The 27,820-nt window shown below is 41.7% G+C and overlaps 1 protein-coding gene across 9 annotated transcripts in view; it reads right to left on the bottom strand.

Moving 5' to 3' along the window:
- The window catches only part of ARVCF (ARVCF delta catenin family member), a 457,340-nt gene extending 430,322 nt beyond the window's left edge, over window positions 1-27,018 (bottom strand). For 7 of the 9 annotated variants that reach the window (XM_050924167.1, XM_050924173.1, XM_050924172.1 and 4 more), the window contains exon 1: window positions 26,563-26,856. The gene's annotated coding sequence lies outside the window, so the exon portion shown is untranslated. Of the gene's footprint in view, window positions 1-26,562; window positions 26,857-26,919 lie in introns of those variants that run through there. The other 2 variants (XM_050924166.1, XM_050924165.1) reach the window with 2 other exon arrangements.
- Window positions 27,019-27,820: the final 802 nt, after the last annotated feature.

Consider the following 27,820-nt stretch of genomic DNA (forward strand, 5'->3'; position numbering starts at 1 on the left):
ATGGGGAACATTCTGTATTTGCAAAAGATGGACTGTATTATCTAATGGGTCACTTCCACCTGTAACTGCTATGATTGATCTTGCATTGACTCACTTGTCTGCAGTTACTCTGGTTCCAAAGGATTATCATACTTGTACCCCTATTTGACTTGAGCACTTACTCAAAATTCAAGATCGTCTGGGTTGTTTTGGTGAAGAGAAATTGCTGGTGGCGCCAGGCATTACTTTGGCATAATCATTTATTTACAAAGAATGAATAAAATCCAGTTTCCTTGAACACAGGAAGACTCAAACAGGAGATTCTCTTTGCTCACACCTCCAAGCCTCTTTCAATCAACACTCAGTCCAAAAAGCTTTCTCAGAACCATTCTCCCAGTGCTTGCTCTACTGTCTCCTCTGCTTTTTTCTTCTTTTCTGTTTCTTTGGTGTTTCTTGCTGTTTCCCACTGACACATTGATCCAATTTAATCAACCCCCCTGCCCTGGAGTTTCAGATTACAATGAAAGCCCCCTTTGGAGGCATGGCTAACTCCTATTCCAGCCTGCCATGTGCCTTTGTTTTGGACAGAGGTACTATGGATTTATCTGTCTATCCCATAAAGGAGCTCAATTGCTTTTTACATTTATTCTGAATAAATAGCTGTTATGCCCACCAGTTTCAGTGAGATTTAATCCAATCCATAATAATACTGTAGCCTACTTATTCTCAAATACTTTTGCAGTAACAAAATCTATGAAAGAGCTATCTGGTTTTCTTTATTTTCTTTTGAAAATTTGACAATAAAAATTTTGTTCTTGCTTGCTTCATCTGCAAAAGCTACTAGTTTTTCTCCAAAAGCATTCCCCATCTTTCAAATTTAATACAGTAGGTCGTAACACAATCTGCATCGTTGTGTCCATCTTCTAGGAATGGAGCAAGAGAAGTTTACTGAATAACATGGTTAGAGCTACAGCTGAAGATTCAGCCCTAGGTATCAATGTTGACTATTTCATTACTGTTCAAAGCACATAAGGAAGGAGATTAATCTCATGAAGATCTATTCCAAGTAGAGTCTTGTTTTGGCACTTCATGAGCGGAGCTTGGAAAAAGTACCACTGTTTTTAAAAATTACATTTCAACACCAGTCCAGAACTAATAGTTCTGAGCTCTCCCACTAGTTACAGCTAAGAATAGCCACTCATCGCAGTACGGCAGATGTGATATTAAAAACATATAAAATTTTACAGTTGAGGTCAGTCGTCACTCATAGTGCAGGAAATTCTTGTAGATTGCAGTATGAATTTGTTGGGATCTTGCTACCTTACCAGCTAGAGGATAAATTTCTGACACCTGCTTCAAGGATCCAGCAGTCAATAGTAATAGCAAAATCTAAAAAGAGCAGATGCATGACTCAATTGGAATACCTAGACAAGTTGTGAATTCCATACTCTCTATAGATAATACAGCAAGCTTCCCCACTAAATTAACAGAAGGTATGGAAGGCCCAGCTTTAATGGATTGACCCATGAATAGAGGTGAAATATTGGACATGGATACCTCAGAACGTATATTCCTGGTTCCTAAAATAAGATTTTGTTGATTTTTCCCCATACCTTGGTTGTGTCCTTCACAACCTATACAACATTTTAACAGTGAAACTTTCAACTTCTGCCCAGATAACATTTAATTGCCCTTGTGACATCCAAAACATGAAGAGCTGACTTTTTATTTATTTGTAAGTTCAGTCAAGAAGATTGGAAGGAAAGCTCTGAGTTATTACAGAGTAAAACAGATATAACCCAGGAAAAAAGAGAAACCTAGCTCAGAGTACCAAGAGGAGGAAAGGCTTCTGGCAGAACAGGATTTGATGCACACAGTGCTACATTTATCAGAAACACTGCTCTCCTGCAGAGAAGGAAATAAAAACAGCTTGCTCAATCTGAAAAGGAACAGTTTGGAAGGATGCTTATCCTTGTTTCTAAGTTTACCTGTTTAACTGTGGGTAACCTAACTTTCTAGGCAGCCCTAGACAGGAACAGATTTCAATATTCTTAAAATGGTACCGTCTTAACTGGAGCCTGAATTTAGACATGCAGCTTTCATTAATATAAACTGAAGTACCTGTGGCACCTTAGAGACTAACAAATTTATTTCAGCATGAGCTTTCATGAGCTACCGCTCACTTCTTCGGATGCATAGAATGAAACACACAGACAGGAGATATTTATACATACAGAGAACATTAAAAGGTGGAACTATGCATACCAACAGGAACAGTCTAATCAATTGAGATGTATAAATCTCTCGTCTGTGTGTTTCATTCTACGCATCCGAAGAAGTGAGCTGTAGCTCACGAAAGCTCATGCTGAAATAAATTTGTTAGTCTCCAAGGTGCCACCAGTACTCCTGTTCTTTTTGCGGATACAGACTAACACGGCTGCTACTCTGAAATCTATAAATTGAAGTGGTATTTAGAGTCTCTCCAGCTATAAAAAACCTGCAAATGGATTTTTTAGAAAGCCTACAAATATTCTCAGTGAGTAAAAATAAGCTGGCTAAAAAGGGGCTTCATATTTTTCACTATGCAAAACTGTGCACATAGTTAAAATTAACATGCAGGGGGAAAAAACCTATAACGTGTTGCCTTCAAGCTTCCTTGAGGTTCCATGGCTAATGTGACATCACCAACATAGTGTATGTTAAGGTGTGAGAGAACCTAAAGAAAAAAATAAAGTAAATTTAGGCTACCAGTATGCTAAATGCTCCTCTTAGCCTGATTGTCTGGGGAATGTGGCACATATTTATAAAGTTAATCTAACAATGGACTTTCTGAAAAATATCTTTAAGAATTTAATTCTATTAAAATACCTCAGATCTCAGTAAGTTTTACCAAAACTACATCATTTTAAGGGTCATATCCTAATGCTGGAACCTTCAGAAAAGCCTATAAATCAAGTCGATGGGAGTTGGTCCCTAACTCCCTAAAAACCTTATAAAGTCCCTAGATCAATCACTAAGAGGCTCTCATATATTCCTTTTATTCTGAATTCAGCTATTAGAACATTAAAACAACCGTACTTGGTCAGACCAATAGTCCATGTAGCCCAATATCCTGTCTTCCAACAATGGCCAGTGCCAGATGCTTCAGAGAGAATAAACAGAATAATTGTCAAGTGATCCATCCCCTGTTGTTCATTCCCAGCTTCTGGCAGTCAGAGGTTTAGGGACATCCGGAGCATGAGATTGCATCCCTGACCATCTTGGGTAATAGCCATTGATGGATCTATCCTCCATTAACTCATCTAATTATTTTGGCATTTACATCTCCTGGCAACGAGTTCCACAGGTTGACTGTGCATTATATGAAGTAGTACTTCTTTTTATTTGTTTTACACCTGCTGCCTATTAATTTCATTGGGTGACCTCTGGTTCTTGTGTTGTGAAGGAGGAAATAACACTTCGTTATTCACTTTCTCCACACAACTCACAATACTATAGACCTCTATCGTATCCCGCCTTAGTCATCTTTTTCCAAGCTGAACATTCCCAGTCTTTTTAATCTCTCCTCATATGGTAGCTGTTCCATACCCTTAAACATTTTTGTTGCCCTTCTCTGTACCTTTTCCAATTCTAATTTTTTTTTTTGAGATGAGGCGACTATTACTGCATGGAGTGTGGAAGTGTCATGGATTTAATAATGGCATTATGATATTTTCTTTCTTATTACGGATCCCTTTCTTAATGGTTCCTAACATTCTGTTCGCTTTTTTGACTGCTACTGCACATTGAATAGATGTTTTCAGAGAACTATTTGTAATGACTCCAAGATCTCTTTCTTGAGTGGTAACAGCTAACTTAGAGCCCATCATTTTGTATGTTAGTTGGGATTATGTTTTCCAATATGCATTATTTTGCATTTATCAACACTGAATTTAATCTGCCATTTCATTGCCAAGTCACCACTGATCTTCCTTCAACATAATACTGAATTATCTGATCAAAATGAATTACATCCTGCTTGTTCAAAGTCAAGTATAGCTGCAAAACTTGTAACAATTCTCAGAATTGAACTTCTCATTAGCTGGAAGGTACATCACCTAAGGAAATGCCTCTATCAGTTTGCTGTCTCCTCAGTCAATTTCAGTAGAATTGGAGATAGTTGTCAAGAGACGACAACAAGACTTCTCATTTTAGAAGGTAGTAAATCTTTTCAGTGTAATCAGGAAATATCCCCTGGAAAAGAGAACCCTGTGCTACTTCCTGTTCAGCTGAATGCAGGTATTTGTTAAGCAATAAGTGAACTCGCAGGTTATCCTTTCAATCCACAAGGATCAATAATACTTTGTGTTTGTGTTGATTTCTAATTTTCAAAAACATTAACTTTTTTAAAAACAGGAACAACAACAGTGTCTAGCATATCACTTTCAGCCCTGGTATTAAAACCTCCTTGAGAAGTCTTATAATTCCTTCATTCTGAATGATGTAACAAACCACAATTCCATGGTAAGACATCAATGACAATGTAAACATCAATCTTTCTGAAATTCAGTAGAACCCAGTATAATGGCTCTCTGCTTTGAAACCGTGGTGAACACTTTCCCTGCATAAAGTTAAATGCCTTGGTTGTTTCTTTGACTAGACAGACTTGCATGGATAGGGAATTCAATAATCATCAATGCAATGAACGTTTGCAGAGGTTGAAAAGTACATTTATCACCTATTAAACATGTCAGAGTGAAGGACTAGCAGGAAAGGCTAACATGGCAAAGATTTTTCCAATAACGTATCTTTCTTTTGCACAGGACACAATATGAACAGAAAATATGTTCCCACATGCTGGTGGGTGAATGTGACGTACCAGGGTACAATCTAAACTAATAAGCAGCTGTGGCACCCTTTCCCTGCAATCTTGGGTGCCTTATGATGCCTTGCTAAGAGAGTTCCCACTTGTCTTCCAGCATGTAAGACACACTCTGAGTGTCTATGTGCAACTGCAGCCTGCCAACCACACTCTGAGTTACATTCTGGCTCTCGCCAGCCTGGGTTATACTGCAGGGTGACCCCAGCACACCCTCCATCCTTAATAGAAATAATATGCATACAACTTGGCACCCCAAATGGAGTTTCCCAGACACTGGATTAGATAAAACAATAAAACAAGTTTATTAACTACAAAGAAAGATTTTAAGTGAGAACAAGTAATGAGGCATAAAGTCAGAAATGTTTACAAGAAAAATAAAAATAAAACACAACCGGTACCTAACTTAACTAACTAAAATTCAAAGCAAAGTTTTCTCACCACATGCTTTCAGGAGTCTTATTGACCAAACTTCTTAGGTTAGGACCCCTCTCAGTCCAACAGCTGCTTACTTTGTTCCTTCAGGTGCAATGACTCTATGGGTGTTCATCTTTCCCTTTTACAGTTTTAGTCCCCCTCTTGAAAAATATTGCCACAGTTGAGCCCACTACAATTACAACTTCAGGAGCTACTTCTGAATAGAAGATAGTCAACAAGAAGATCTGGAAGTTAATTGGTCATCACTTGAAGCAAATTGTGGATGCTTCTGGTGCAAAGACCTTATTAACATTATAAGTACAGTACCAGGTTTACAATGGCACCAGGCCCAAACTCAGAAGAGGCCCTACCCACCCCACTCTGCCTGTGCTCTGCCCCCTCCCTGCCTCACCTTCTGCTTATTCCTCTCCAACCCATCCCCCTGTGCAAGTGGCAAGCAGGGCCTTGGGAGGAAGAGGCAGAGTGGGGGTGGGGCATGGGCGGTGCAGGAATAGGCACCATAAAAGGTTAATCCAGCCCTGTATAGGTAGTAAAGGTTTTACATCTACAGGAGCTAAACTATTGAGTGGATTACTAGCAGAATGGAATACAGATCTGAGTTTTCAGTCGGAAGTTTTTCAACCAGTTTTAAATGCAAAGTCTACAAAGTACCCCTGAAACTATATGGACCATTGTATCTGCAGCTGAGGGAACACTTCACATGCTGAGATTATCCACAATAAAACTTTAAAACAAGTTTTCTTTTCAAATTCTTAAAGCCCCTAAGATGATTCTATTCCATTTAATAAATCTGTATGGTAGCTTGCCTACAGGCTCACTTGCCTAATCAGCTAAACAGTAAAATTAACCAGGGATTGGAGGGTAAGGATGTGTCATCAGTGGCCCTACATCTTGTTCTCAAGAACATTGGAGTTTCTGGCATCCTGGACATAGCTCGGACCTCCTGTTGAATTTCAACAGTTTTAGGCATAGAAGAGGTAGTTAGAGAGCAACAATCTTTTAAAATGGTTTCCTCTTACAAGAGCTTCCTCAATTAGTGAGTGTCAAGGTTCCTTCCCCACTCTGAACTTTAGGATACAGATGTGGGGACCTGCATAGACACTTCTAAGCTTAATTACCAGCTTACATCTGGTATCGCTGCCACCACCCCCAAGCACTACTTTTCTTCCCTGGGTAGTCTTGAGAAACTTCACAATTTCCTGGTGAACACAGATCCAAACCCCTTGGATCTTAAAACAAGGAGAAATTAACCATCCCCCCTCCTTTCTCCCACCAACTCCTGGTGGATCCAGATCCAACCCCCTTGGATCTAAAAACAAGGAAAAAATCAATCAGGTTTTAAGAAAAAGGCTTTTAATTAACGAAACGAAAGGTAAAAGAAAACCCTCTGGGAGAGATTAGCATACCAGCTACTCTCACAGACAACAGATTCCACACACAGAGGATGTTCCCTTGGGCAAAAACTTAGTTACACAAAAAATACCCAAATATCCAATTCTGATAATTCCCTTAATTGTACCAAGACAAGTTACAAAGGAAATAAACATAAACCTATTTATCCCTTTCTAAAACTTACTACTCTGATAAGAGGCTGGTTCCTTGATCTTTTTCACTCTGGCTGAAACTGAAACTCTAAACAAAGGAAAACTTCCCTCCTTCCTTTTGAAACATCTTGTTCCCCCACTGGTTCCTCTGGTCAGGTGTCAGCTAGGCTAGGTGAACTTCTTAACCCTTTACAGGTAAAAGAGGCATTAACCCTTTACTATCTGTTTATGACACGCCCCCCAAATCTCAGACAGTGTTGAACCACACTAGCGGTGATTTCTTCCTAGAACTTCAGAATAAACAGGTTAATAAAACACATGCACCTTTATATATACTACTAATTATGTAAAACTACAAGATTTTTCACATTTTAAGGACAATTTTAACCAGTTAACTCTGGGAAACTTTCACGGGAGAGTGCATCAGCTACTTTGTTAGAAGCTCCTGAAATGTGTTGAATTTCAAAATCAAAATCTTGGAGAGCTAAACTCCATTGAAGAAGTTTTTTATTGTTTCCCTTGGCAGTATGAAGACACTTTAGCGCAGCATGGTTGGTTTGTAGCTGGAAACGCCGTCCCCAAACATATGGGCGTAGCTTTTCCAGGGCATATACAATGGCGTAGCATTCTTTTTCACTGATTGACCAGTGGCTTTCCCTCTCAGACAGTTTCTTGCTGAGAAATACGACAGGATGGAATTATTGATCCAGTCCTTTCTGCATTAAAACTGCTCCTACACCACGCTCAGACGCATCTGTAGTTACTAGGAATGGTTTGTCAAAGTCTGGGGCCCTTAGCACAGGGTCAGACATGAGTGTTGCCTTAAGCTGGTTAAAGGCCTTCGGACACTCATCAGTCCACTTAACTGCATTTGGCTGTGTCTTTCTGGTCAGGTCTGTCAGCGGGGCAGCGATTTGGCTGTAGTGTGGTACAAATCGCCTGTAATATCCGGCCAAGCCTAAGAATGATTGGACCTGTTTTTTTTACTTGGGGATAGGCCACTTTTGGATAGCAACCACTTTGGCCTGTAGAGGGTTTATAGTTCCTCGACCCACCTGATGTCCAAGGTAAGTCACTTAGTTTTGGCCTATTTGACACTTTTTAGCCTTAACAGTTAGTCCTGCCTCCCTGATGTGCTCGAAGACTTTTTCCAGGTGCTCCAGGTGTTCTGCCCAGGAATCAGAAAAAAATGGCCACATCATCGAGGTACGCAACTGCAGATTCTCCCAGTCATGACAGGAGACCATCCGCAAGTCTTTGGAAGGTGGTGGGTGCATTTTGCAGCCCGAAAGGAAGCACATTAAATTCATACATTCCTGCATGGGTAATGAAGGCTGACCCTTCCTTGGTGGGTTTATCTAGCGGTACTTGCCAGTACCCCTTGGTTAAGTCTAATGTAGAGATGAACTGGGCACGTCCCAATTTCTCCAATAGCTCATCGGTGCGTGGCATTGGATAGTTGTCGGGATGAGTTACAGCATTTAGCTTACGGTAGTCCGCGCGAAAACATATTTCCCCATCTGGTTTGGGAACTAGAACCACTGGAGGTGCCCATGCACTGTTAGAGGGACGGATTATACCCATCTGTAGCATGTTTTGGATCTTCCGTTCTATAGCAGCTTGGGCATGAGGAGACACCCGTTAGGGTGGGGTTCTAATTGGGTGAGCATTACCTGTGTCCATGGAATGGTATGCCCATTCAGTCCAACCTGGGGTGACTGACAACACTGGTGCAAAGCTAGTGCACAGCTCCTTGATCTGTTGCTGCTGCAGACATCCTAGGGTTATGGTGAGGTTCACCTCTTTCACACCACCATCACTTTTTCTGTCATAGTAGACACCTTCAGGCCACTCCACATCATCTGTTCCCTGGGTTGTAAACTGGGAAACCTTTGATTCTCTGGAATAAAAGGGCTTAAGAGAATTAACATGGTATACCTTAGGCTTTATGTTGAAGGTGGGGAATGATATGAGATAGCTAACAGCTCCTAGGCGCTCCTGGACCGTGAATGGTCTTTCCCACGAAGCTTCAATTTTATGGGCCTGGAGCGCTTTCAAAACCATGACTTGGTCTCCTACTTTGAAGGACCGTTCTCTGGAATGTTTATCATACCAGGGCTTTTGCTCTTCCTGAGTGTCCTTTAGGTTTTCTTTAGCAAGGGCTAAAGAGTGTCAGAGGGTGCTTTGTAGGTTGCTTACAAAGTCTAGAATGTTAGTTCCTGGAGAAGGCGTAAATCCCTCCCATTGCTGCTTTACCAACTGTAATGGTCCCTTAACCTCGCGGCCATACACAAGTTCAAATGGTGAAAACCCTAAACTAAGCTGTGGTACAGCGCTGTAGGCAAAAAGCAACTTGTGCAACACTAAGTCTCAATCATTGGAGTGTTCATTTACGTACCATGGCCCCCAAAGTTCCATTAAACCTCTCCACCAGGCCATTGGTTTGATGGTGGTAAGGGGTGGCAACCAAGTGATTCACCCCATGAGCTTCCCATAGATTTCTCATGGTTCCTGCCAGGAAATTAGTTCCCGAATCGGTAAGGATGTTGGAGGGCCAACCTACCCTGGCAAAAATGTCTGCTAATGCCAGGCACACATTTTTAACCCTGGTGTTGCTTAGAGCTACTGTCTCTGGCCATCGGGTATCAAAATCCATGAAAGTCAGTATGCACTGCTTTCCTCTGGGGGTCTTCTTTGGGAAAGGACCCGGAATATCCACAGCTACGGGCTGAAATGGGACCTCAATTATGAGGAGTGGCTGGAGAGGGGCTTTGACTTGGTCTTGGGGCTTTCCCACTCTTTGGCACACCTCACAAGACCGGACATAATTAGCAACGTCCTTGCCTATTCCCTCCCAGTGGAAGGACTTCCCCAACCTGTCTTTGGTTCTTTTCACCCCAGAATGGCCACTGGGATGATCATGGGCTAAGCTTAAGAGCTTTACCCGGTACTTAGTTGGGACTACCAACTGTCTTTGAGGACGCCAGTCTTCCTGGTGTCCACCAGAAAGAGTCTCCTTGTATAAAAGTCCTTGTTCTACAACAAACCGGGATCGGTTAGAAGAGCTGAGAGGTGGTGGGGTGCTCCGTGCTGCCACCCAAGCTTTCTGAAGGCTGTCATCTGCTTTCTGCTCAGCCTGGAACTGTTCCCTTGATGCTGGAGACATAAGTTCCTCCTTAGACTGGGGACTTGGGCTTGGTCTCTCTGGAAGCGATGTAGGTGATGGGATTGTTTTAGTTGATTTTGAACTGCTCTCCGCTGGTGCACTATGTGATATTTCAGGCTCTGGCTGAGCCTCTTGGGTAGGATTGTCTGCGGCTTCTGCCACTTCAGGCCCACTGGTGCCCTCTGGCGTTGGAGTTGTAGATGGGTTTGCAAGCTGGAGTCAGTGCTGGCAACGGTTCTGGTGCTGGTTGCTTTGCCAGTTCTGGTTCTGGGACTGGATTCACTACGGTTGTAGCATTCATGGGTAGAAGATCCACTTCCACCACCTCTGTCTGGGACTCTGGTAACACAGACAGGGCCCTGGTGGACGGCTCAGGAACAGGGATGGGTGTAGAAGCTTGCTTGGCCTGGTTGCGTGTGACCATTTCCACCCTCTTGGCCAGCTTCACATGGTTGGCCAAGTCTTCCCCCAGTAGCATGGGGATGGGATAATTGTCATAGACTGCAAAAGTCCACATTCCTGACCAGCCTTGTACTGGACAGGCAACTCAGCTGTAGCCAACTTTAAAGATTTTGACATGAATGGGTGAACTGTCACTTGGGCCTCTGGGTTGATGAACTGGGGATCCACTAAGGATTGGTGGATAGCTGACACTTGTGCCCCAGTGTCTCTCCACCTGATAACCTTCTTTCCACCCACTCTCGAGGTTTCCCTTCACTCCGAGGGTATTTGAGAGGCATCTGGGCCTGGGGATCTTTGGTGTGATTGTGGTGTAATGAACTGTAATCGGTTGGGGTTTTTGGGGCAGTAGGCCTTTATATGTCCCAGTTCATTACATGTAAAACATCGCCCAGCTGACTGGTCACTGGGCCGAGGTGGGTTGCTGGAGACTGGTGAGGTGGGACAATAAGGTGTCTGGGGCTTTCCTTGGGTTGTAGGTGGGGCCTTGGGTTGCCCCCGGTGGTAGGGTTTGGTTTCGGTTTGCCCCCTCTGATATTCGCTCCAATTGCTAGTAGTATTTTTCTTTTCTGCCACTTCCACCCATCTGGCTCCAATCTCCCCAGCCTCGGTTACAGTTTTGGGCTTCCCATCTAGGATGTACCTTTCTATTTCCTCAGGAACACCCTCTAAGAACTGCTCCATTTGCATTAAGAAGGACAGAGCTTCCACAGATTCAGCACTTGTTCCTGATATCCATGCATCCCAATTCTTTCCCATGTGGTAGGAGTGTCGGGTAAATGACACATCTGGTTTCCACCTTAGGGCTCGGAACCGCCGATGGGCATTGTAGTGGGGCGGACTGCCCCACGACCTGGGAGGATGGGCTGCTGCAGGCCAGGGCACCTGCGCAGCCTGGGAGCCAATCAGAAAAGGGCTTATAGGGAGCCAATCAGGGCCAGGCTCACCCATATATAAAGGCTGCCCAGAGCAGGAGTGGTCAGTCTGTCCCAGGCCTTTGACAGAGGAAGGTTAGTCAGTCAGTCTCCAAGGGGGAGACTAGCACTGTGGACAGCGCAGTGCTGGGCAGGCTTAGGGAGGCTAGAAGGCTCTAGCCCATAGCCGCCAGGCTGCAGGCCCTGAAGGGAAGGGCCTAGCGGGTGCAAGTGGCAGTTGGGGAAGCGGCCCAGGGGAACAGACAGAGGAGGGGAAAGAAAGAGGACAGCAAGGCTGATGCCAGAGGATCCCTGGGCCGGGACCCAGAGTAGAGGGCGGGCCTGGGTCCCCCCTTTCCTCCTTGAAGTACACCCAGCCATTGGCCATAGGGAGCGGCCATTATAGACTATGCCCGATCCCTGACACAAGGGATTAGACTTTGGGGTGTGTGGTTGCATATGGTGGCTGGAATGTCGGACTGCTGATCATCAATCCCTGGAAGGGGTCCAGATGGACTAAGGGACACTGCCGGAGGGCAGTGGCCTCAAAGAGGATGCTGCTGAGCAGGGAGCAACGTGGGTCCAGCGACAGCAGCAGAGGGTAGAACAATGGACGGGACACCACCAGGAGGGGGCGCTCCACTGGAATCAAGCTAATTCCCAGAGTCACCAGCAGGAGGTACCCTGGGTGGTGAGTCCCAAACCGTTTGCAGGCATGCTCAGGTGTTAGCCCCATTCTGATTCTGGCCTTGGGTTGAAAAAGTTTATAATCGTTCATGCGTTCCTTAGGCATTTCAGCTGCCACCTCTGCTAAGGGTTCACTGAGCTGTGGCCTCAGCTCTATCATTTACTGGTCTGTAGAGATGCTGTACTCAAGGCAGGCCCTTTCGAAATTTTCTAAGAAGGCCTCAGTATCATCACCTGCCTTGTAGATGGGGAATTTTCTGGGATAGGAAACAATACCTGGAGAAGGGTTGTTAGGATTGGCTGGTACATCCTGCTTAGCCCTTGCTAATTCCAGTTCATGCTTTCTCTCTCCTTCCCTCTTCTCCATCTCTTTTTGTCTCACTTCCATCTCTTTTTCTCTCGCCTACATCTCTTTTTGTTTCTCCTCCATAGCTCTTTTGTGGACAGCCTCCGCCCTGGCCATCTGTCTGAAATGTTCCTTTTGGCTCTCCTCAACCTGGAGTTCAGCTAATTCTAGTTGTTGTTGGATGTTTTTTTTTTTAATCTTTGCCTGACATTTTCCCCCTCATCTACCTTAGCTATCTGAGTGGGGGTGGGGGGAGAATAGCTTGGAATCTTTGGTTACTGTAATGTGACTCTTTAGGAACAAAAACAAATAAAACAGGTTTTTGTGACTCACCTTGGCAATGTAAGTGACCCTCCAGTGATCACAGCTGGAGCTTCCCTTCTAACAAAAAGCCCTCTGTTTGAATCTCTTACCCTGAAGGCAAACAGATATCTCTCCTTCACTGCTTCCCCAGCATCTCAAAGGAGGGGAAAAAAGGAAATCTAGCTTTTGGTTCCTAAAAAAATCCCTCATCGCTGCTCACCATGTCAAGGTTCCTTGATCTTTTTCACTCCAGCTGAAACTGAAACTCTAAACAAAGGAAAACTTCCCTTCTTCCTTTTGAAATATCTTGTTCCCCCATTGGTTCCTCTGGTCAGGTGTCAGCTAGGCTAGGTGAACTTCTTAACCCTTTACAGGTAAGAGGCATTAACCCTTTACTATCTGTTTATGACAGTAAGAAACAGAAGAAAAAGGCGAACAGTGAAGTTAAGGAAGAGGGAGTGTACACATGTGTGTTTAATTTTAATAGGAGGTGTGTCATAGTATATTTCCCCAATCTGAACCTTAGAGTCCAAAAAATTGGAGTACCAGCATGAATTCCTCTAAGCTTAATCACCAGCTTAGATCTGGTACATTGCCACCACCCAAAAATATAGTGTTTTGGGGCACTCTGGTCCCCCCAAAAACCTTCCCTGGGGACCCCAAGACCCAAATTCCTTGAGTCTTATAACACAGGGGAATAAACCATTTCCCTCCCCTTCTCCTTTCTTCCTCCCAGATCTTTCCCGCCCTGGGTACACTAGGAGATCACCGTGATTCAAACTTCTTGAATCACAACACAGAGAAATCAGGTTGGTTACCCCCACCCTTCCCTCCCTCTCCCTGGGTTATTCTGGAGAGAGAGACAGATTCAAGCTCCGTGAATCTAAACAAAGAGATTCCACCTTTCTCCCCTCCCTTCTCCTTCCCTGTTAAGTACAGACTCAATTCCCTTGACCCTCAACAAGAGGAAAAATCAGACAGGTCTTAAAAGCAAAATTTAATAAAAAGACAGAAAAAAAGTAAAAGTTATCTCTGTAATTTAGATGGTAAAAGTACAGGGTCTTACAGCTTATAGACACTAGAAAGAAGCCTCCCCTCAGCAATATGCAATTTAAAATACTTCCAGCAAAATACACATTTGCAAATATAGAAAACAATCAAAAGACTATGACCGCCTGTTCTACTTAATACTCACTATTCTGAATACATAAGAGACTAGCAGGGAGATTGGCAAGAAACCTGGTTGCACATCTAGTCCCTTCCAGGACCCAGAGAGAACAAAGCCAAACCCAAAAAACACAAACAAAGGCTTCCCTCCACCGAGATTTGAAAGTATCTTGTCTCCTGATTGGTCCCCTGGTCAGGTGTTTTTTTCCCTGTTTGTTAACCCTTTACAGGTAAGACATTAACCCTTAACTATCTGTTTATGACAAGGTGGGAGCTAGAGTGTGATAAGGAAATCTTACCAAGGTCCCAAGCTTAGTTCGGACTATTTGATCGCGAAAAGCCATTTAGTGGCTTCCATTGTCACAAACTCCATTTAAAGCACTGTCTAAATACGGCTTTGCATTTACATTATCTTGCAGGCTGTAGTAAGAAAGCATTTGGTCCTGAATCAGAACCCACAGGAATTAAGTGGTATTTCTGTTTACAGTGAAATCTTTATTGTGTAATTTACATCTGGATATTCCATCATTTCTTAGTATTTAACTCTGTAACAGCTTGTCTAAAGTAGAGATTTTGTTGTATAAATCAAGGAAGTAACAATGTGGGGTAACTGAAGGAGGCATAGATTTCTGAATCAATACAAAATATGTTTCTGGTGGTAGTTGTTGTTCTGAGCAGGTGGATTATTGATTAAAGTCATAATGGTGTCACTTTAGCTGCCATCAATAACTCACTACTTGTATTGTCACACTGAATTAAAGAAGAGCTGGACTAAAAATTTGTGGAGTAGTTATACCAGCATGGCATGACCCAGCCTGCAGCACAAGGAAGCTGAACATTGCCACTTTGTCAGGAGTCATATTTGACACTACACTTGGCATTATATTGATAAAATAAAGTTATACGATACTTATCAAGGACAGAAAGAGATTACATCTTTGGCCACGTCCAGACTAGGAATTAAAATCGATTTTAGATACGCAACTTCAGCTACGAGAATAACGTAGCTGAAGTCGAATTTCTAAAATCGAGGTACTCACCAGTCTGGACGGCGCGGCATCGATGTCCGCGGCTCTCCGCGTCGATTCCGGAACTCCGTTCGGATTGATGGAGTTCCGGAATCGATGTAAGCGCGCTCGGGGATCGATAAACCGCGTCCAGACTAGACGCGATATATCGATCCCCGAGCAATCGATTTTAACCCGCCGATGCCGCGGGTTAGTCTGGACGAGGGCTTAAACTTACTGGAAAACTCTTACATTTATGGGTCTTGCCTACAGTAAATTTTTTCTTTTGAAACCTTAGGAGCATTTTGTGTTTATTTACATAGTTGCAAAACTGGCACAGAGCATGTTTCATCACGGGCTACAGCTTTTTTGCAAATTGGCATGAATAAAGCTTTCTTGCATCACACTTTTGCCTTAGAGCTTTGTCCACAATGTTAGGCTGGTATTTACAAGGGGTTCCTTTTTAACAGAGTTTACTTACTATATATTGTAGCAGATTACTATTTGCTAATTCAAGTGACAGAGTAAGAACAACTGAAAAGTTTAATAGAGATAAAGTGATCTGATCATAAGTGTAGTAAACACACACTTAAGCACTCTGCACCTAAGGATTTTACAGCTGACCTGAATCCATTACATGTAGCAAATAAGAACGATTGTGTAGTGGTGACAATTCAATGTCACTCTGGTCCCAAAGAGGAGGCTGAGGCACAAGAAGGAAAAGGTTTTATACTTCCAGCAATTTAACCTTTAAAAACAGTTTCAGTCTGATATACATAGTTAGAAAGACTTGCTAGATGCCTCAAAGTGAAGAGCAGGACATCACTAAAAATAATTAAACTAATACTTACAAAGGGTTCTTCTGTACAAGTTCTAAAGGGATACTGTCAAGTTACATTTTTAAAACTTCAATTTTCTACAAAAGCATCATTTAAATAGCCCATCATTCATTTTTTAATTTCTTCTAATAAACATTTTTAGGGGGGTTTCTGTACATTGGTTGATGTTCTGGGGCTTGCAAGAGAACCTTTTGAATAGTAATACTAACAATGCTTGGGATTACTTTCCTCTCCGTGCATACTCCTGCCTAATGCCTCTCAACTTTCAGGTTCAGCTTTACTATTACTGGTAAATGCTCTCTTGAAGAAACATGTACATGAGTTCCCAGGTTAGTACGAGTGATATTGTCATGCTAGTGCACATAACAAGAAGTTAAACTATCAATTAACATGAAACTGACAGTGTTGTCCAATGCACAAAATAACCAAAAGGATTTTTTTCTACAATCTTTTAGATTAATTAATCTTAGAGGTAGGCTTTACGTATAGCTGCTAACAACTCAAGTGAACGTTTTTCAAGTACAAACAGAAATCCACGTAATTGCTATCTTCACACTGAGATTCTCAAATCCCAAGTTATCCCACATTTTATTAACCATCTTTAGAGCGGGCTGCCAGGAGTTTGAGGTATTTTGGCATCTCCAACTCTTGCTACTAAAATGTGGCTTATAAAGGATTTCATTTTTGAATTTTAAAATACTAAAAAATAAGTTAACATGATTCTCTTATGTACATTCAGCTGTTTAACAAGTCAGATAGTTACCGAGCAGCACACCCAGCAATGGTGGACATTCTTGCTTAATTAAATCACACAGTAGTAACATCTGTTACTCATAAGTAGGGCCCGATAAATTTCACGGTTCATTCTGGTCAATTTCAAGGTCATAGGATTTTAAAAGTCATAAATTTCAGATATTTAAATCTGAAATTTCAGTGTTGTAACTGTAGGGGTCCTGACCCAAAAAGGAATTGTGGGGAGGTCACAAGGCTATAGTGTGTGTGGAGGGGGGGCGGGGGGGTTTGCAGTACTGCCCAGGGGGGCAATTTGCCCCGGGCCCCACAGGGGCCCCGCGAGCTGCTCCGGGTTTTTGGCGGCACTTCCGCAGCAGGCCCTTCACGTGCTCCAGGTCTTCGGCGGCAGGTCCTTCAGTGCAGTGGAAGACTCGGAGTGAGTGAAGGACCTGCCACTGAAGTGCTGCCAAAGCCTCGGAGCGCCGTCCACTGAGTACAAGCAGTGTGGGGGGGGAGAAGCCGCGATCGGTGGCACTGAGGCTGCTCTACCGCCGCCGCTTCATTCTTCAGCAGTGGGTCCCTTTCGGAGGGAAGGACCTGCCGCTGAAATGCCGCCGAAGACCTGGCCCTGCCCCAGGCCCCCTGAATCCTCTGGGCAGCCTTGAGTACTGCTACCCTTACTTCTGCACTGTTGCCGGCGGCAGTGCTACCTTCAGAGCTGGGCAGCTGGAAAGTGGTGTCTGCGGCCAGGAGCCCAGCTCTGAAGGGTAAGTTACCATCAGCAGCAGTGTAGAAGTAAGGATGGCAGTACCATATCATGCCATCCTTAATTCTGCACTGCTGCTGGCACGGTGCTGCCTTCAGAGCTGGGCGCCCAGCTAACAGCCGCTGCTCTCTAGCCGCCCAGCTCTGAAGGCAACACAGAAGGGTGGCAAAACTGTGACACACCCCCCTAAAAAACCTTGAGTCCTTCCTTCAACACCCATTTGGGTGAGGACTGCTAATTTGAGAAACACTGGTCTCCTCATGAAATCTGTATAGTATAGGATAAAAGTGCACAAATGACAGATTTCACATTCCGTGATGCATTTTTCATTGCTGTGAATTTGGTAGGGCCCTCCTCATAGGATTACTGTACCTAAAGGAGCCCTTCCATTGTTGTCCATAATCAGAATAATTCAATGCTCAAGGACTTAACTGCAAAAAATAAAGGTGACACTTTCTCAGTGCATAACCTCCATTAAGCAGGAATTGTGTATTGTAATGGAAAAAGCCCCATGGAGGAATTACACTGATATGCTTCCAAGTCATGTGCAGAAATTATGCTGCCATAACAATTGATTAAGAGACTATTAAATCCCTGGCAAGAGTGGCTTTGGTTTCACTAACTTGTTTAACACTGAAAGAGAGGAAAAAAAAAATAAATTAAGCGAAGACATCATTACAGTGATAAGTGATGTATTCCCCCTACAAAGAAATATCTTCAGTGCAGCTGAAAGAAGAGTATTTGTTTATATTTGAATGCATATATCAAATCAGATGAATTTCTAACACCTAAGAAACATCTACACGGTATCTGTTACCCACACTTAACCTGGGGCTGTTTTTTGCAAGGATAATCCTTTATCTAGTTTATATATTTAAAAAAAAAATCCCAGTTCAACTAACTCTGCTCTGGACTGATTTAATATACCTTTCTGAACTTGCAGTATTCCTAGTGGGTAACACATTTCCAATTAGACAGTTCAAAATGGATCCATTTGGGAAGTCTCCCTAAATACATTTTTTAAAGCATGGTCAAGATTTTAAACATTTCTAATACATTTTTCTATAGGTCTGAATCTTGAATTTTTAGATTCTGTTTTAACAAAACATTCAGAGTTCTGAACACTGTCAAAACTACCAAGTGGGCATGTCATGGTATAATTCCCCAATCTGAACCTTAGAGTCCAAAAGTTGGGGTACCAGCATGAATTCCTCTAAGCTTAATTACCTGCTTAGATTTGATACGCTGCCACCAACCAGGAATTCCAGTGCCTGGTATACTCTGGTCCCCCCAAAACCTTCCCTGGGGACTCCAAGACCCAAATTCCTTGAGTCTTACAACAACGGGGAATAAACCATTTTCTCCTCCCTTCTCCTTTCTTCCTCCCAGATCTTTCCCGCCCTGGGTACACTAGGAGATCACCGTGATTCAAACTCCTTGAATCACAACACAGAGAAATCAGGTTTTTTCTCCCCCTTTCCTCTCCTTCCCAGGCTTTCCCTCCCTGGGCTATCCTGGAGAGAGAGACAAATTCAAGCTCCGTGAATCCAAAACAAAGGGATTCCACCTTTTTCCCCCTCCCTTCTCTCTCTCTGTGTTCCACCAATTCCCTGGTAAGTACAGACTCAATTCCCCTGAGCCTCAACAAGAGGAAAAAATCAAACAGGTCTTAAAGAGAAACTTTTAATAAAAAAAGAAAAGAGTAAAAGTTGTCTCTGTAATTTAGATGGTAAAAGTTACAGGGTCTTTCAGCTTATAGACACTAGAGAGAAGCCTCCCCCCAGCAAAATACAATTTAAAATACTCCCAGCAAACTACACACTTGCAAATACAGAAACAATCAAAAGACTAAACTCGCCTTGTCCTGGTACTTACTAAAATTAGAACAGAAGAGATTTTTTCAGAAAGATTGGAGGAATCTGCTTACATGTCTAGTCCCTCTCAGAATCCAGAGAGAACCAAACAAAACCCAAAAAAAACACAAACAAAGGCTTCACAAACAAAGATTTTAAAGTATCTTGTTTCCTGATTGGTCCTCTGGTCAGGTGTTTTTTGTTTACTGTTTGTTAACCCTTTACAGGTAAAAGAGACATTAACCCTTAACTATCTGTTTATGACAGGGCACTTCTATTAGCTCTCCAAAAGTGCACTTTGTAATATCAACAAGCATACAAGACAACAATGTACAATGCTGTACCACGTCTGTGACCACCTAGAACCTTGTCATTATGCTGCATACCGCTGCCGCTCAGAACTTTATGGCAACTACAGGGATTAATTTAGATCATCTTATTCCAAAAGCACAGGTCTCATCACTTGGGCTAAAGGAGAATTTCCAGCCCTTTGCATGGAACCTTCCTGAGCTCATCCTTCAGATCTCTTCTCTCTCCATAATGAATTCCTTCACTGAATACTCTCCTCTGCTGAGGTAACTATGAGGAACTTGAAAAATATTCCTCAAACTTATTGCCAAACAGTTAATAAATCATATTTAAACTATATATTAACCTACATTAAAAATGTAATGTAATAACCTTCCTCTCATGCCACTTGTCTTTAGATTGTAAGCGGCCTTGGGACATGGAATGTGCTCCCTTTCTGTTTGGAAAGTACCTTGTGCATTTTCTGTGCCACCAGAAATAAGTTTAGAAAAAATCCATTCCTGAGCAACATAAAGTGCAAGATATAGAGTGAGGCCTTGATCCTGTGGAGTGTTCTGCCCAGGACGACCCCACACCTGCATGGAGCCCAAATTAATTCAATAGGACTGTGTAGGTGTAAGGATCCATGTGGGTAACACTCAATTAAGTATCTTAAAATGTATCTAACTGAGAACGAAGGTCTTAGAAGTCCATTGATAAGAATGTCAATTCATGACGTTGTGGAATCTTCAACACTGGAGATTTTTAAGAGCAGGCTAGACAAACACTTGTCAGGGATGGTCTAGATCGGGGTCTCCAACGTGGTGCCCACGGGCACCATGGCACCCACCGAGGCATCTATGTATGCCTACGTAATGGCCATTGGACAAGCATCCGCCGAAATGCTGCCGAAAAACGTTGTCATCAAGAGGCGTCGCCGCCGAAATGCCGCTGATTTTCGGCAGCATTTCGGCGGCAACGCCTCTTGACGTTGCCGCCTGTCAGGGCATTTCCGCAGATGCTTGTCCACCAGCCACGGTCCTCGGTGGCTCATCATCCGGCGCCTGCCACCCAGAAAAGGTTGGGGACCCTGGTCTAGATACCACTTAATCCTGCCATGAGTGCAGGGGACTGGACTATGTGATCTCTTGAGGTCCCTTCCAGTCCTATGATTGCATGAGGAGGAAGCGACTTCCACCATACACTTTCAAGACTAATAAATGCACAGTTCTAAAGGGGAGGAGGGGAGAGAGAAAATAAAATACTTGAGTTTTACCATAATTAAATAACGTCAAAGTTCTATGAGCCAAAATTGATCTAGTTGCTTTTCCCCTTTAAACCAAGTTGCAATGTTCACCCTTGCAATGTAATTCTTCATCAGTGTTTTTCCTCACACACTAAATGCTTCAGTATTCTTAAATAAATCATCAGAAGCCACACAGTAAACCATTGTTCTAGAGGACGAATTGGTTAGTAAGACTTCAGATTTCAAGCTTCCAAGGTCATATGACAGCAATAAGTATACAAATAAAAAATTAAATTGTGAAAGATACCTCAACAGTGTCCTTTTAATCTTTAGCCAACTTGAAATGTCATGTAAGCACTGAACCAGCAAAGAGATGACACTGCTTCGATAGCAAAATCTCAATTTCTCACTGACCTACAAATCAGAAGCTAGTAGATCAGTGGTGCACTGGCGTATTTCAACACTGTAGCTCATGGAAACATTGTAAAAGCTTCTGAGATAAAAAAGCATGTGCACAAGATGCAGGGAAACCATAACGAGAAAAAATGGTAGCAAAGGTGCAGAAGATATAAAACAGTATAGTCAAGTGCCTTATGGAATGAAGATCTTAAAATGTCTAAGGATGCTGTCATATTTGGTGAGACATAGCATAGTCCCCATTTTCCAACTTCACAAAATGATTTTCCAGTACAGTATAAAGTGGATAAATGAAATAAGAGACACACCATACCATCTTCCCCATGTTTTCTTAATTAATCTTAATATCTTGTAAAACTGCCACCAGGTAAATTGCACAGATAAAAGACAACGGGATTAAGTAGTTTTCTGTTACAGACACCAAACACACAAATCAGTCACTTAAACCAAAAGACAGATCTCAGTGATGAAAGCAGCAAAGAATCCTGTGGCACCTTATAGACTAACAGACGCTTTGGAGCATGAGCTTTCGTGGGTGAATACCCACTTCGTCAGATGCATGTAGTGGAAATTTCCAGGGGCAGGAATATATATGCAGGCAAGCTAGAGATAAGCTCATGCTCCAAAGCGTCTGTTAGTCTATAAGGTGCCACAGGATTCTTTGCTGCTCTTACAGATCCAGACTAACACGGCTACCCCTCTGATACTAGTGATGAGATCCTTTTACCATTACACTTTTATCTTACCTGAGGATTACTGATTACAGTGAATGCTGTACAAAATAAAAGTATTATCATCACTAGCTACTAGACATTTTCTGTGGGGGAGAGGGCAACTTTTCAAGAACATTTCTTTTAACCAACTGAAATATTGCCTCAATGCAATCAAATTCTTCAGTGTTTTAAAATAATGGGTTTGTGCCACAGTCTTCACGGAGCTGTAGCAATAGTCCCACTTCACATGTATCTAATGATTCTAGACTATTTTGTTACAATATAATTGCATCGTTTCCCTCTATTTTTAAGTGGACTAAGTGCCCATGAATAGTGTTATTTACAATATTGGAGATTGAAATCTTCTAACCTCAAAACCAGTGCACCAGCAGTGAAAGCTTCCCACTGGTTGCCCCAAATCTAAAATGGAGGAACTATCTCTTAGGACAAAACTCATTTATCTCCAATTTCTCCATGTCAATGCAGTCCATGGATCTCTGAGACTGCTACATAGGTGAGCACGTGTGCACCAGAAAATAGATTAAGACCAACTTCTCATTTCACTAAGCCATTATAGAGGTGTTGCAGGGTAATTACTTTTTAGTTATAAGCAAATCTAGTCAGAATTGATCCTAAGACCTAGAACCCTAACTTTGCTTTGTAAAATTACAAAAACAAACAGTCTGAGCATCAAAATCCTTACTCAAGTTGTCTCACTGCAGGACATAGCAACTGATTACTCAGGAACTACACTAGTTAGGTGAGTAATGCTTAGATGAGTGAGGGATAACTGGATTAGTAGAGGGATATTTAGAGTGATGCTGCACTACAAAGGTTTAGAATCACAACGGGTGCTGTTATGCTAAAGAAAGAAACTCAGTATTTTCTAGCCGAAACAAAAGTTCACACTTCTAAAAATGTACACACTTAGATGAACCTCTTCAAAGGTGTCCAGCAATTTTCTGTGCACAGTTTGGCAAACATGGGGTCCAGATTTTCATAGGTGCTTGTCATCTGGCAGCATTATTGACTTGAACTAGAATTGTGGACCGTCAGCCCCTCAAGCCTTGACAACTCAAGATGGAAAAATTGGAGTTTCCATTAGTTTGGGAGCACTTGACTCTTTTGGAGTTCACTCTAAGAGAAGGAGGTGATGAGATCATAAACCACACAATTCTGTATTCATCAAAGCAGATTACTTACGTAAATAAGAATGTAAACTTGAGAAAATATGTTCAAAGAGAGCACCTGAATCCTTTTGAACATAATTTAAGACTACAATAATGAGTTAAAATGGATACGTTGATAGGCGAAAATACACAACGTTTAGTGGTATGATAATGCCTTCGGTAGTTAGATTTATTTTCACAGGCTGCCCACTATAGTATCAACAGTGATACGCTACCAGTAATGGTAAGTCTTACCACAAGCTGTACTCAGTTAGTTCTTAGTAGGAGTAGGAATTCAGTAACTAGATTAAGAAAACTAAAGTGTCCTTTATAATAGATGAAAATAATTTGGGGGCCCTCATTCATTTTCCCAACAGTTCTGCATTCTTCTCTCCACCATTTTCAGGCATATTTGTGGGTCAAAGTAGAAAACTTCAGTGAAACAATCGCAGTTAATGAATGTAACCAAGACTATGTGAAAGACACTTTGTCTCATGTATTAACTAGGTCTATAAAGCAATGAAGGGTAATAGATGCTGTTCATTTAACATTAAATTATAAGCTATTTGTGCACACCAAAAGGCCACTTTGTGAAAATCTGATTGCCAAATGGCTGTCTACCAGCCTTTCAAAAAATTGTAGCTTACTACATTTTGCTGCCTGCTCCTAAAACATTGCAAAGAAATAGATAACAAAAGGAATATGATTCATTTACATATCCCGGTCTTATGGGATACTTCACACAGATTCATCTCTGAGCTAGATCACAGAAGTTAGAACCCCAAAACCCTGAAGGGTTTTTGTTCCTTCTCTGGTTTTGGTTGTTGAGGAAGTGGAAAGGGCTAATAGAAAATGAAATGCATGTGCTACTGTTTTTCAGATTTATTTTGGTTTCTTTAAAATGGATGGGGAAAGACCTATTTTTAATAAGCAGGTCAAGTTCCACTGCTTTCCAAAGATAGCTGAGATACATGCTTGTGCTTATCGATAAGGCTATGAGTCAGTCACGGAGGTTACAGAGTCCGTGATTTACATGACCTCCGTGACTTCAGTCCTGGGAGACAGGGCTCCAGCTGTCAGCCCCAAGTGGTCGGGCTCTGGCTTCCATGAGTTATTGTTTATTGCCCATGTCCTGTCCCTTGCTTTGACTAAAATTACCCAGGCTAAAATCTTAGCCTTACTTATCTATTACATGACATATGTAAACCATACCTAAACAGGAGACTACCTCAAGATATCTTTTTTTCTTGTTCTGAATGTTATAGCAATACCATATTTCTATCTACTTTTTGGAGAAAATACGATATTTGTCTAGTTGCATGTGTCCTAAGTGTTTTGTGTTAGGAAGATAAATTATATTGGGTCACTGACTCTTCTGAACTGCATGGAGATGTGAATTTAGAATAGAGACTAGGAGCTAGATTCTACTTTAAATGAGACTGGTGTAAACCCAGAGTGATCACTGAATCCAATCTATACTAATAACAGAATTTGGCCCTTGATCTTCTATGCAGATGAGAAGGGCAGGAGTGCAATATTTGATTGGAACTTCTGCTTTGGAGATTACACTGATAGTTATTACTAAAGCAATCCACTGTATAACATAATGGCATACTTCCCTTAAATTGGAAGGGGATAAGCTAAATGCAGTCTCACTCTTAGCTATAAAGGCATTTGTTTACAGCGTTTGCGTCAATGATTTATACCCACATAATAAAATATTAAGAGCAGCAAAATATAGATCTAGTACTACAACAGTTTTGACAGGTTTTCTGATAGTATACAGTTTCATACGCAAATTTATATCTACCGGAAACAATGCAGATGTGTTTATTGCATTACATAAAATAAGATGTAGATGCTTACATTTATATAACTGTAATATGCATATACATGAACTTCTAGGATAAGATGTCGGTCTTCACTATAGCTTGTACAAAATATAAAGTACAACTAAAATGAAGCATTCTACTCTCTGCCAGTGCACTACTGACAAACTCTATATCCTGTAAATAACTCTGCATTTTGCTAACTTATTGGTCCTTTCAATAATAAAGAATTACTGAAACAAAATTCCACTGCAGGAATTTTGAATGAACAGATGAAAACCGCAAGCAACGGGAAACAATTTTTCATCGGTAACCTCTAAATATCAGCTCAAATCTATGGTTAAATCCGCTGCTTTAGTTATTTATGTTGAGAGAAACCATGTAGTAAGAATATCAAATCAGGAAAAGCAACTTTTGTAGGGATAACAACCAATGTCAAATAAAACAAAGCCTAAGCATCATTAGACAAAACATGGGGATATAACAATACAGTCAAACTGTATTGTTCCTCTCAACCTTGCCCACCAAATACATTCCTCTAGCCTGGCAGGGGAAAGAAACCTATTTGCCTAATGGGGCATAGAATTTAAATATTTCTGACAACCATTTACAGAGATGTTGCTTAAAATAAATTTAACAACCATGCATCTAAATATCTTGCATTATTGAGATCATAATGTAGATCACAAGTTGTCTTCCTGTAGAAACTATGAATTATCCAGCCTCCCAATTTCTTCAGACATCATACATATCCACAGCTAGTTTAATATAACAAATCCTAATTTGCTCCAAAGCAGACTCAATATGAAACTGCATTTTTTCCTTACTCCAGTTTCTTCTAACATTTTTAGAGACAATAAAATGTCAGGTTTCATTCCTCCACAATATAGAATTTCTGCAGTTTTGCAAGTAAGATATCTCTTTAAATCAATAGAAGCTGAAATAGGTGCAGACTGCAGCATTGCATCCAGAGGAAGATACAATCAGCCAATGTCAATATTCTGTCACTTGGGATCAGGAATTTTACCATAAAAATCCTCACTACCTTAAGGAAAAAAATATGTATCCACCAATTTCTGGATGTCATACAGTCAAGGTTTAAAAAAGATTAATAACATTGGAATGTGAAGTGACATGTCTTACGCAAAATTCAGCTCAGTATTTTTTTGAACATCCTAAGAAGAAAAACTGGAGTTCACCATAATTAGGCACAAAAGTACATTGTAAAAAATGAGAAATAAATGTTTTAGAATAATCCATCTAATACAATACAATATAGGAAAAGAGATGGTCTCTGCCATTTATATGCTTGATCTGATCATTTTAAAGAGTTGCTCAAGATTTGGAAACATGAGATTATAACTATGCAAAGTAATAGTGCACAGAAAAATGCTAAGTAAAAATAATTCCTTTGGCTGGTAAGATTGTAAGAGGATTTAATCGTTTCACAATTTAAAATAAAAAGGCTAGTTTGACTTGTTCTTTGCTGCAAAGCAAGAGGCTCATCTCCTATGCAAGCCACAAATAACCTGAGCAATGACTTCCCTCTATGTTAAGAGCTGCCTATCAATTGCAGAATTAACACAGTATTGGTTTATTTACCATTTGCATGTGTGTGTGGTGGCTATTTGTAATTTTAGCTATTCACATATATCAGCTCCTTGCTGTATATCACAAGACAAACAAATATGTATTATTTCAAGCCTAAACTGCAACTTTAAGCACACAAAGCTAGTCTGCAACCCTGATGCAAAGTCATCCTAAATTCACTTCACTCTACAAGATCTGTGATACAAGACTGTGATAGTCCATTCACTCCCCCAAGCCCAATGATCTACTCACCATCTCTTCTATTTCTGTCCTCAGCTTATTTTCCTTGCCTCTTCTGGCTTCACACGATCACAAGGAAGCGGTGTACCAAAAAACAAACAAACAAACAAGCCCTCTTAAATAAAATACTCAGCAATTGATCAGCAGTAGATCAACCAAATCTCTTCCTCTCTCCCTTTTCATTTTCCAGAAACAGAAAATATCTCTAAGATCACCACTGCCTGTTACTCATTCATTCCCCGACCCCAGAAAAAACGCTGTAGGTGCATTCGATTTAAATTGCATTTCCTTCCATCCCCCAACTCATAAATTCTTCTCCAGAGATCACAATGGTACGTCGGATTCAGATTCAATTTCGTTCTTACCCACCAAGCCAACGTAGTAGATGCATCCGACTCGGGCTGAATTTCCTCCCTCCCACCTCCAAATTCCTCCCTCTTCATTTACAAAGGGTATTCAAGGAAACCTCTTTATCTAAAGAAGGGGGGAAAAGAGCAGTGTTTAACCCTTTTTTGCATTTACCTTTTGCTGCTTTTCTTTTAAAAAAAACCACAGTTAGGATTCCTTCTCTTTAAAAGACAAATAAACTTGCTGCCATTATCTTTCTATAGGGTCTTCCACTCCCACATCCAGGGTCTGGCGCGCTTCATCTCTCACGGAGAAACAACCTTCCTTATAGTCCTCCCCAGAAGTCTACTCCCCCCCGCCCAAAAAAGAGGTTGAGGAATAATGTCTTTTTAAAAAGGGGTTTTGTGCACACACACAAACACACTCTTAGGGCATACATTTAAACAGTCAACTGTAAAGTTTGTATAACGCCTAATTTCCCCACGCCCTCTCAAAAAGACCCTCGATAAGATGCCCACCAAAGATGCAGCTGGATCTTGTAAACTAGCGTGTACAGTTATTCATCCTTCCAACTCTATTATAGTGGGGGGGGCGTTAATCCTTTCTCATTAGTAAAACTTTGGTGGGGGGTAAAAATACTGAGTGATGGAAACAGGAATTCAGGTTTTACCCTCCCTCCTTTAAGGACAGCAAGGCTGGTTAGTGGGTCTGTCCTGGGAGCAGAGGAGATAGGGGTGGAAAATAGCTGAATTGTGCTCCAAATCCAGAAAATGGTCCTGCCACTGCTGATTCTTACCCCCTAGTTCGCAGCTGTTCGCCTGCAGTCAGCAAACAAAACAACGCAGTCCTCGCTAGCCATGGTTTTTCCCATTGGGCATCTTTGTTTTCTTAAACCCAGCAACGACTATCTCATTGGTGAAGT

The sequence above is a fragment of the Gopherus flavomarginatus genome, chromosome 15, assembly GCF_025201925.1.
Source record: "Gopherus flavomarginatus isolate rGopFla2 chromosome 15, rGopFla2.mat.asm, whole genome shotgun sequence".
Taxonomy (NCBI): domain Eukaryota; kingdom Metazoa; phylum Chordata; order Testudines; family Testudinidae; genus Gopherus; species Gopherus flavomarginatus.